At 32.3% G+C, this 12,471-nt stretch overlaps 1 protein-coding gene across 1 annotated transcript in view; it reads left to right on the top strand.

The window, feature by feature from the left end:
* EDIL3 (EGF like repeats and discoidin domains 3) overlaps positions 1 to 12,471 on the top strand; it is a 451,805-nt gene that overhangs the window by 394,491 nt on the left and 44,843 nt on the right. The gene's annotated exons all lie outside the window — the stretch shown is intronic.

Below are 12,471 nucleotides of genomic sequence, written 5' to 3'. Positions count from 1 at the left end.
TTGTCAGATGGACCTGAGTTTTTGGTTCTCATTACTACTCTTTGAATCTGGGGACCTTTCCTTCATTGTGCATTACTGAAAAGGCATTAAAGTATTCTCATTAAGTTTTATCTTTTCCTGACAAAGTTTGTATTGCACAATGCTGCCAAATTCACAGTGCCATGGAGTATAACATGAAGTTCTTAATACTCCACCTTAAAACTTTGGTCTCAGGAGATCTTTTTCTTCACTCAAACATTTCTTTGGCTATTTACACATAATTTTTCCTTGCTGTTTATGAAGAAAAATTGATCTTGCTATATTTTAAAAACAAACTTCAACTACTGTTCCTGATCCAATCTCTTTCATTTCATCCGTCAACCTATCTAATTAATAAGCATGTTCCTCAATACCTAATATATACAGACTTTGCAGTAAGTTTTAAAAATACAAAGATTACAGAAACATGATTGGAGCGCTCAAGGAGCACAAAATCTAGCAGCGGACAAGCATTTGTAAACAGATTACTGCAAAACCAATGTGATACATACTACAGTGGAAGGATATGCTAAAGAGACTATAAACTGATCGTTGGGAGCAAAGGTTCTAGAACCTGACTGAAACCCATACTAGTTCATATGGTTCCTTCGAAGCAATTATAAAAAGGCTTTTCACTAGAGCAAATAAGTTACAAAAAAGTACCTCCGTTGGGGGAGACCCATGAGAAAAATGAGTCTCTTTCCTCCGGGCTGCTCTTGCAGCCACTCAAGAGTGTACAACTTGGGAATACAGACTGAAGCTTGGCTTCCACTTGTGCACCATCTACCAGGAGCCCTTTTGTAGGGTCCAACCTGAACAATTCAGTGCAGTGGCCAAACATACATCAGATAGATTGAGTGGAAAATCTTTATTCTGTCACCTACAAGCTCTGTGACCTTGAAAAAGCCGCATAGCTCTTTGAGGCTCCCTGAATTGTAAAACTGTACAGTAATAGAAACTAACTCAGAGGATGAGTAGATGAATCATGTAAATACTTATTTCACATTCTAGTGATGAATAAGCACTAAATACAATTATTATTATACACAAAAATTACTATTAATCTTATTCTAGATATATAAAAAGAAGTCAACTCTACTACAAAGAGGATGCCAGGGAAGGAGTTACAAAAATATGTGATCCTCATGCTATGCCCTTGAATATGAGTTAGAAATCTCAGAAAAAGGAGGAAATATTTACAGACAACAGCCAAAATTCTCAACAAAGACAGGAATATTCAGGAAAGCCTGGGAGGAGAAATTGGAGAGATTTGCCATGGAAGAATTGAGGAAATGGAAAGAGGCTATTTAATGAAATGCTTAGAGCCGTTACATTTGAGTTTCAAATTAATATCAAATATAGATATATTAATTTTAAGTTATTAATTGATATATTAATTTTGGCCTCATTCAGTAATGGAAAAATAAAAGCAAAATAAAATTTGTTGAAGATCTAGCTCTGTCCTAGGCATTATGCCATATAAGAAAAGCTGGGAGGGAGTGGGAGAACATATTGGGAAGCCAATAAATATTTTTTAATTAGTTTCATCAAATTTTGATACTGTTATTCATAGTTTTAAGAAATCTTTAAATCACATGTGTTAGATTTTTTTTTGGTAAAACTTAAGAACATGATAGCATTGATGGGAGATAATTATATATAGTTTCTATGCTGGAGCAGGTCTATCTGTCATTTTTGGAAAACCTAATTTTGTTATATAAATTATGAAATATTGTAGCTTAAATTGTTATTTCATGTTTTTTTGCCATATTTATTTTGTGCCAGATGCAGCAGAAATGTAGAAATTTGAGAACAAGTAATACAAAATGAATTCAGCTAGCAGATGGCAAAGTCTTCTTTAAAATGAATGGCTTAATGTTAGTTATATGGCTGTAGTAATAATAAAAAATGATAATAAAAAGAGGTCATGTGAAATACAAAAAGTAAAAATAAAGATATTTGATTTTAAACAGTCCTGATATTAGTTTCTGCTTGGCCTAAAGTTACAATACTTTGGGCTAGCAGAATTGTTTGAAAATATTTAGAAGTTGGCTAATCATCGGTTACTTTGCATTCACAGATTTAGTGTTTTTAAGTCATACACAAAAACTAAATATATAGTGTCAGTGTTAACTGGAAAAATTTAGACTGACACCTTAAAATATTCTATCCCTCCTCACCCCTACTGAATATTTAAGAAGCAAAAACAAATACAAAGATTATTTCATTCCATTCCTGGAGTTCACAACATACTGTTTTATTAAATTACAAAAATATTGTAATCATACACAGAGAATGATATAATACTCAAATTTAACAAAAGTTAACATTATCCCATTTTTATTTCAAATACATACTTATTTCCAAGTATGTATACACATGTACATACATATGTACATATACATATATTTATATTTAAATGTCAGTACCACAGTGTGTTGATTTTTCTAACTTCCTAGTGAGTTTTGAAATTAAAAAGTATGAATCCTCAAACTTTGTGGAGTTTTTTTGAGATTGTTTTGGCTATTTGGGGCCTCTTGAATTTCCATATGAATTTCAGGATCAGTTTGTCAGCTTCTGCAAAGAAGCCAGTTGAGATTTTGTTAGAGATATGTTGAACCTGTATATCAATTTGGAGAGTATTGCCATTTAGCAATACTAAGTCTTCCAATCCATAACCATGAGATATCTTTTCATTTATTTGTCTTCCTTAATTTCTTTCAACAATGTTTTGTAGTTTTTAGTGTATGAGTCTTGCGTTTCCTTTGTTGAATTTATCCTCACATATTTTATTCTTTTAGTGGTACTATAAGTAGAATTGTTTTCTTAATTTCATTTTTGGATCGTTCATCACTAGGATATAGAAAACCTGTTGAGTTTTATATAGTGATCTTGTATCCTATGAACTCACTGAATTTGTTTATTAGTTCTAATATTTCTTGGTGGATTCTTTGGGATTTTATTTTTATTATTATTTTTTATTTGTATATTTATTATATATAAATAAATATATATATATGTGTATATATATATATATATATATATATATTTTTTTTTTTTTTGCTACAGAGTCTTGCTCTGTCACCAGGCTGGAGTGCAGTGGTGCAATCTCAGCTCACTTTAACCTCTGCCTCCCAGGTTCAAGCAATTCTCCTGCCTCAGCCTCCCGAGTAGCTGGGACTACAAGTGTGCGCCACCAGGCCCAGTTAATTTTTGTATTTTTAGAGACAGAGTTTCACCATGTTGGCCAGGATGGTCTCGATCTCTTGGCCTTGTGATCTGCACGTCTCAGCCTCTCAAAGTGCTGGGATTACAGGGATTTTCTATATACAAGATCATGCCATCTGAATAAAGATAGATTTACTTTTTTCCAATCCAGATACTTTTTATTCAATTTTCTTACCTAATTGCCTTAGCTTCCATTGCAGTTTTATAGTAAATAATAAACAATACTCTATAAATAGTTGTTTTAGCCAAAGGGCCTAGTTGTTTTAGCCAAAGGGCCCATAAAAAACAAAAACAAAAAACACACAAACACCACAAGTTAAGCTAATACTTTCAGATGGTACAATCTCAGGTCAGCAAGAATGCAGAACTAAAGAAAGGAAAATAGGTAAAATGTTTGTGAGTAATTGAACTAACTACAGTTTCACCAGAAAACATAGGTGCTGAGTTGCTCAGAGTCTCCAGAGGGTCTCAAGAGTTTCACTGTGCATCGATGTTATTGGTTAGAGTGAGAGGTGGGAAGGGAGCAGAATATTATCTATTAGGTTTTTTCCAGTTTCTCTTCTCAGTGATCAGAGTCTGCCCTACAGGACATTGATGTCATCAAATTTCTGAGCTGTGTTACCCAGCCCATTGGGGCTACTGCATAGGAACCTATGGTTCATGTATTCATTAGAATCATAAATGGTAAGATAATTATTGACCTCCGAAGAGTCAAATTGAGGCAATACAGCCCCTGTATGTCCAATCTAGACCTCACCCTAGCCTTCGTTCCAGGAGGTCTTGGGACAGTTGGTGGCTGTGTTAGAAGAAAAAGGTAATGACAGCAATGTCTATGCAGCTACCATAGGTACCTTTCTACGCTACCTTAAAGTTAAAAAATATAAACGTTCATATTCATCTGCAATGTATTATCTCATTTACGTTGATGTTTTCATATTTGTTCAATAATATATTTTTGAGATTTTTCCAAGTTGATACATATAATTCTATTGTATTCCCGTTTTAATCCCATTTAGTTATCAATTCTGTTCATAGACTTTATAACTTTTCATAATTATTTGCTATAACAGTAATGCTACAGAGAAGTTTATTATATATGTCTCCTTGTGATAATTTATCTCAGAAGTATGTCTAGGAGTGCAATTCCTGAATCAATGGCTGTGTACACTTTCAATGTCACTAAATATTATTAATTTGTCCTACGAAGTTGTTAAGCCAATTTGGATTTTCATCAGCAGTGCCTGGGAGTTATTCTTGCTCTATCGACTCGCCAACACCTAACACTTAGTATTGTTGAACTTTTAAGTTTGGGATGTGAAATAGAATCTAAGTGCTGTTGTCATTTGTATTTCTGTGATTACTAGTGAAACTTGTCATCTTTTCATTTATGTCTCATCCTACAAAGAGTTTCAGACTCTGAGTTACCTATGTCTCTCTTGTCTGTAATTTTTCTATGGGTTTGTTTGCCTTTGTAATAATTTATCATAGTTCTTAGGACTTTTGTAATAATATCTTCTCTCAGGCTCTATGTTTTCTTTTGATTTTGTTTACTATGTTTTAGTTGTATAGAAATTTTCATTTTAATATCGTAAAATGTGTCATTTTTATGTTTTGCTTAAAAATTACTTTCTACTTCGTGTCACAAATGCTAGCTTTCATATTTTCTCCTGAAATACTTGAAGTTTCACTTTTTACATTTAAGAGATTTAGCCTATTGGGATTTAATTTGGGATATTGTGATATTTGGGATATTAATTTGGGATATTTCTGTATAAACAGCCAATTTCTGCAGCATCTTTTATTGAGTCCAACTTCGGTTGGGTTGTTCTGTCATTTCCAATCCATACCAAGCTTTCAGATAACCCTGTTTCTGTCTTTGTTTTGTTATGATTTTCTGCTTGTCTATCCTTATTATCACTGTTTAATTGTATAGCTTTACTTATTTTAAGGATTAATCTTAGGTGGCAATAGTCCCTCACCCTATTACCACCACTAGCGATGCAGCAAATTGTCTAGGTTTTTCTTGGTCCTTCATTTTTTCACATAGATTTTCAGATCAGTTTAGCACATTTCTCCAAAATTCTGAAGGAATTTTGTTTTTAAATGTGCTTTTACAGTAAATTGATATCTTCTTTACATTGAGGCTTCTCATTTATGACATATGTTATATCTTTTCATTTATTTAGGTATTCTGTTAAGTTATTCAAAGGTGTTAAAATTGTTTTTTATTAAGGACTTCAATCTTGGTGTCGATGCCCATTCTGTAATACCATAAAAACATTTGTTGTTATAATGAATGGGTTTCTAAAATTTACATTTTCTATCTGGATGAGCCTAGTGGGTAGAAATGTTACAGATTTCCAATAACAATCTTGTATCAACTGACCTTGCTAAACTATCTTATTCATTGTAAAGTGTGTTTTTAATCTTTTCCTTTTCTATTATATCATATGCTTACAGCAGCAATTTTGTATCTCCTATTTCGTTTTATATGCTTATTTCTTTTCTCTTGTTATTGTTTTATATAAAGTCTTCAGTATAGTGCTTAAGATAAGAGGTGGTTGGAACTGATACCTGCTATCTGATTTTAAGGAGATTCTTCCAGAATTTCACCCTGCATTTAATTTTGCTGTAAATGTGAATAGGAAATCTGTTATTCATTAAAAGAAATTGCCTTTTATTTCTAGGTTTAGAAGGTGGTTCTTTGAAGAAAACTAATGAAATGGTTAAAATATTGACAAAATTACCCAAGAGAATAAAGAAAGAAAAAATATTCACTATGAAAAACTGGGCTGAAATACAGACTAAGTAGAAAAAATTTAATATAAACATCTTTATGCCAATGCATTTAAAATGTAGTAAAAATTGTTATAGTAAAAGAAACATTACCAAAACTTACTCAGAGAAGTTGAAAACCCATATATATGTTCAAGAGAAAAAGCAAGGGAAAACGAAAAGAAACCTTGAATAGACTTATAATTAAAGATATTGAATTAGACTTTATAGCTTTCAGAAAACATATATTCTCTGTTACACAAACTACTCCACAGAAGACAGAGAGTAAAGCTTCGCAAATTCTTTTGTTAAACCACGACTTCCTGGCACCAAAAGTGGACAAAGAGAGTACAAGAAAAAAAGTTGATTGAGAATCTTCCTTGTGAACAATGATGTAGAAGTCTTTAATAGAATATTAGCAAATAGAATACATCAAAATTTAAATATGTTTTCTAGTAAAGGAAAATTTATTTCAGAAATGCATAAAATGTTTTCACTTTTAAAAATCTTCTAATGGTAATCACCAAGTTAGGAAATTAAAGCTGAAGGATGTAGATATCTTGATGGTGGTAGCACAAATTGGCAAAACCATATTTGAAAATTGTTCTTATCTTGTAAAGTTAAACATTCATATACTCATCAACCAAAAACATCTTACTCCTAGATATATTTTCAAGCAAAAATTTTGAGTATCTTTACCAAACGATAAGTATAAGAATGTTCCTCACACTGATTTTAAAAGCCAAAAACTGGAAACAATCAAATACTAATGACAGAAGAGATAAATATATTGTCATTTATGCATACATGGAATGTTATGGTGCAGTAAAAATAAAGTAACTTTATAACTATAAACAAACATTTAGTTGAACCTTAGTAATATAATATTGAGTTTTAGAAGCAAGTTCCAGAAGATTCCTATATGAAATTCTTTATAAATTTTATGACAAGACTAAATATTACTATTTAGGAGTAACTTCATAATTATAAAATTATATTTTAAAAAGCAAGGGCACAATAAACAATTTAGGATTGAGTATCCTTGGTGGGGAGAAGTAAAGGACAGGCTAAACAGGGTTAACATAGGTATTGCCGATGTCACAGTTCTCAGGTTGGTTGGGTGTTGGTTTTGTATTAATTAGTTAAAAAAGAAACCTGCATGATTATCTTAATATGAAGGGATATAATTTCATAGAATCAGATAGAGTTATTCATGATTTAAAATTTTCATTGCAAATAAATAGATTGGGGAAAATTCTTAATTTAATAAAATGTATCTGCTAAAAAGTCTATAGCAAAAAGCATTCTCAGTGTACAAATGTTTGACACATTCATTAATGCCTGGGCTTTATTAATGGATTATTATTATTATTTCCCTCTTGAAAATACAGCACATTAGTTGTTGTGACATGAAAGCTTTCCAGAAAAAAAGTGTTATTTCAGAATTAGTTTTGACAGTTTACCTTTCAATCTCCCAGACAACAAGGATATTTCTGGTTCCTGAAGCATATTGTCAACATGACAATTTATGTCATTGTCTGTTACTTTTTAAAGAAAATGTTACTCTACAAAAGAGTTGGAAGCAATGCATCCCAACACAAGGCCATGTTTTTCAAAATACAGAGCATTAATCTGGCAGTGTAAATATATATATGTGTGACATCTGTTCTGAGTGTCTTAGGGAGACTTTCAGGAGTCATTTGTGTTGGGCCTATAGTGATTCTGTTTAACATAAATTTTATGTCATAGCTTATATTCTAATTCCTAAACTAATAGATATTTTAGCATTTCTTGAAATGTAACAGATTTATTCATAATTGGAAAGGCATGTGAAAATAACCTCTTTTAATACATCAAGCCAGAAGCTTGAGACGTATCTGATGATGAGTTGTTTATGAGGATAGTTTTTTATTTCTGTTTTTGTTCTGATGCCTCCATGTTGATTGGTTCCACTGTAAATTAATTTTCTGATATTATACTTTTAGTGTCATTCTAATAATTTTTACAAGATTCCTCTTTTGTTTAAATCAGTGTTTGAACTTCATTAAAAATATCTTTGGAATTCAGGATCCTTAAACACTTATAGTATCATATAGAAAAGGAATTATACGTCTATTTCCTGTTGATGTCACGTCTGATTTTTTTCAAATTATGTTTAAAATGTCAGCAGCTTTGAGCCTGAAGTCTTCCGTCAAATATCAAAGACAGTTATGTAAAAAATGTTCGACAGATGGAGGTGTCTTATAAAATTCTTTATTTAAATCTACAAATGAGTCCTCAGTTAAGTGAGCTATAACTTGAGAAGTTTTTAAAATCTTGAATACATATGCAAAAAAATAAGTTAATATAATGAGTTTGTTTCAAGTGATTTATTAATTCTATACCTAACTTAAGATTGTGGTTTATGAGCTATTTTATAGTAATAGAAAGTACAGTGCATGAATAGTTTTAGAGCTTAAGGCTGTGATTTTTAAGATATGAGGTTATTTGGTGCTGAGTACAGAAAGAAATTAGCCCTTGTGTAATTTCTGAGACAGGCATATATATGAGTCCCTTAAATGTAGGCCATTTCTCAAAAGAAGTAAAGTCTAAACATCTTATTGCTCACATGTGGTCAAGAACAAAATATTTTATGAAAGTTTTATACCTTATATTCAAGCCAGAACTTTATAACTATAGCCATATATGTTTTTTGGGCTTCATCATAGAAATACTCAGGCCACATTGTACTGTAGGACTTAATTAAAATATACTCATTAAATTATATTCAGATTTTATCAGCATTAAACATCTGGTTCTATACTCTACCATTTATTAAGCTCAAAATATCTTGGTAACTATATTAAGGAAATAGATATTAGGACCTAAAGGAAAAGATTGATGAGATTGGAGTTTTAAGAATACAGCAGCTGCTCCTTATTTCTACAGGGAACAAAGCAAATGGAAATTAGCATCAATAACAGAAGAAGAATATAGATAAGATATATATACACAATAAATAAATTAATATAAATATGAGTAGATAAAACATGTTGATTTTATGGGTATTCAATGAGAAAGTCTATAATCATGACTTTTAATGAGGCTAAGACTACAAGTATAATTTATGGTGACTGAAATGCTGAGGAACTAGATAGCCCTGCCAGATCTGCTGGAGGCTCGTTGCCCTTGTTATACAAATATAATGCTCACAGTGTTACAGACCATGCATTTGAATGGGAATAATTCATATCCCTTTTATTCCTGCTATATGTATACTCTGATCTTTGAACAAAAAAAAAATTTTTTTAATTGTCATCCTTTGGGGCAGTCCACTTTCTGTGTCAGTGGCTCTCAACCCTAGAATCCGCAGGCAGTGCTGCTCCTGCTGAGTCATCTCCCTCTCCTCTCCCCTCCAATCTTTTCCAAACTCTCTGCTGACCTGGGCTGTTTTTCGACTGCTGACATTGATTGCACATTTTCCCAAAGCAATTTGAAGCATTTACTTCCTGTTTGATTTCCAAGAGGCCATGCCCCTTCCCACTTCGTTTGATAAGGTCAAAGGGAAAAAAGTTACATCTGGGTTTCTTTGTTGTTTTTGTTTTAGCCTAAAACTCAATCACCATAAAACATGCACATGTCCAACTAAGACTAAAAAATCTAGAATTAAGGGTCACATGGTCTGATGAAACAAAATGATGTAAAGGACTCTGCGGACGATTTACAAATTGTAAGAATGGTTAAGTTTTATATCAACATAAAATGCATAGCTCCTCCAGCAAGCACAAAGCACAAAAATACATCGTGTGTTCTGTCAATTTTCCTAACTTTCAAGGGCCTCCTAATACTTTGTATATGCAACGTGATTTGCTATTACAGTATACTTTACTCTGTGGATGTTTTATTAAGTTGGTCCAAAAGTAATTGTGGTTTTTCCAATTACTTTTAATGATCAAAACTGCAGTTACTTTTGCACCAACCTATATTTTCAGTTCTTATGATTTTTATTTATTTGTCACAGAATAAGATGTATGTAGTTCTATGTATTGACACCAAATTTGTATATAGATGTTTTGTGTTTGGGAACACCCGTCTTTATATAATGGTTATACATAATACAACACTTTGCATAAAATTATATTCAGTAAAGTAATTGTCAAAGATATAGTCAGATAGTTTTTACACGTGTAAACAATCAACTAAATTGTAGCTACTTGAAGTACCTGCAAGTCTGATCACCAGCTCACTGAGTCTTTAGCTATCCAAAAGATGCTGACCTATACAACGTTCACACTGTGCTATCAAAAAGTACTAAATAACAAACTCTTTCAGGTCCTACTTAAAAGTATGTAATTGTTTTCTAAATCACATGCAAATTATTTACTGATAATTGTCTGTGTTTTCTACTTTATTTGTGCATTGTCACTGCTGTAATTAAAGTACCTGAAAAATCTTTATTGGATATCATTATGCTCTTTGATCAAAAACTTATATTAAATCTCCATTAACCAATTAATAATGACCCTATCAATTATAGACTAATTCAATTAACCACCACCCTGAATTTTTTATTCATGTAATAAGTCAAAGTCCCCAGACTAATCAAAATCAGGCTTGAAAGGCAAATAAGGAAGATATGTTAATTCTGCTCTCCCAGGGTGATTTTATTTTTGATGAACTCAGCAGAAAGTCACTTTCAGTAATCCAGTAAGAAAAGTGTGATTCTTTTTCCTAAAACTTTCCAATGTTTTATATTTTTCTTCAAACATGCTTTATTCTCTCTGACATAGGTCTTGAAGAAATTGGATAATTAGCCTAACTTGATGTCAATTTTAGTTACTTGTAACTAAAATTATTTGAGAGTATTTTTCAGAACAATTTCAAAATAAAATGCGTATAAGATATTATAAAGATCTCATTTTAAAAAAAGACAGAAATTCAAGTTTTAAAAAATATATCATGACAAAACAAGAGCATTATATTTAATCTTTATAATATCATTTTATTAACTCCAAATGTGTTTATTAACAAGGTTTATAATTTTGGCTGTTTTTATCTTTTAAGCTTACTTGAAATCTAATGAGATCTTGATGGATGGACTTTCATTCGTATACATGGAGTCTTAGTGAAGCCTGGTTGAGTTTTTTCAAACACTGCTGACAGCTATATTTGGAAAGTTCCCCCGGAGATGATAAAGTATACCTGATTTTTAGTGTTCCTATGTTGTGGTTATGAGTAAATCACATACATTATTTTACTCATTCCACTTATGAGTCATGACTGCTGCAGGCTTTCATTCCCTTCCCATCATCCTGAAGTATGGGCACAAATTTATGTGCATTGGGATGCCTGTTGGTAACCTTCCAGTCTCTGGGCAGTGTCTCCTTGTCACTACAGTGTGTGAACTGTGACATCTGAATCGGAGCAGCAGTGGCCAAGACCCAGAGCCTGCACAGCAGGCTAGAGGCTCAGTGGTCCTTTTGCCACAACCAGAAACATCTTGCTGTAGTCAGTACTTGACTTCCTGACACTGCACCATTCCCATTTGCAGACAGAATAAACCTTCAGTAATGCAAATGTGACAAAGATGAATAGAATACACATTGGATGCATTAGCTCACTTAATCCTAAAATATGAAACTATTCATTCAGTAGATATTTCATGAAACATATAGGCCGGGCACATGCCAAATAACATAGACAAGAGAAGATTGACAATATTGTGATAATACATAAATTACATAATAGAGAAATAAACAATGGATGTTCAGTTATCTCAGCAAAATCTCCACTGAATGAAAAATAACAGAGAGCTTTGGATTTTGGATTATTAAGAAAATAAATAACTTTTCTATATTCAGAGGAAAACAGCAAGAGGAGGAGAGTCTTATGCTTTAGACCAGATAAGCTGTACTGCCTAAATGTCTGCTGGGCATTGGTAGAAAGTCCAAGAAATTCTTGCAACTGCTTGATAGATGGTAAGGGACAAAGAGGAGCTTATATGACTGGTATGTGACAAATACCAGGACTCTTCTCTCTCATTTCAAGTTAAGTAAAGAAGGGAAAACAAGATAATATAGGTCCTACTTTTTAAATGTGCAGAACAAGAAAATAATAGGGATTTTTCTAAATGTATGAAAAAAAATTTTAAGTGGGAAATATTCTACGGAAATAAAAAAACAACCAAATTTCAAGAGCATATATAAAAATATTTTTGGAGGCTAAGGGTGGAGGATTACTTGAGGTCAGGAGTTCAACACAAACCTGGACAACATAGCAAGGCACTTTCTACAAAAAATAAAAAGTTAACCAGGCATGGAGGTGCATGCCTGTAGCCCCTAGCTACTCAGGAGGCTGAGGCAAGAGGATGGCTTTAGCCTAGGAGTTTGAGGCTGCAATGACCTATGATCATGGACTTCACTCTAACTTGGGTGACAGAGGAAGGCCCTGTCTCTTTAAAAAAAAAAAAGA

Source organism: Nomascus leucogenys, chromosome 2 (genome assembly GCF_006542625.1).
Source record: "Nomascus leucogenys isolate Asia chromosome 2, Asia_NLE_v1, whole genome shotgun sequence".
Taxonomy (NCBI): domain Eukaryota; kingdom Metazoa; phylum Chordata; class Mammalia; order Primates; family Hylobatidae; genus Nomascus; species Nomascus leucogenys.
The sequence above is the reverse complement of the archived record's forward strand: the minus strand, read 5'-3'. Positions and strand labels throughout refer to the sequence as shown.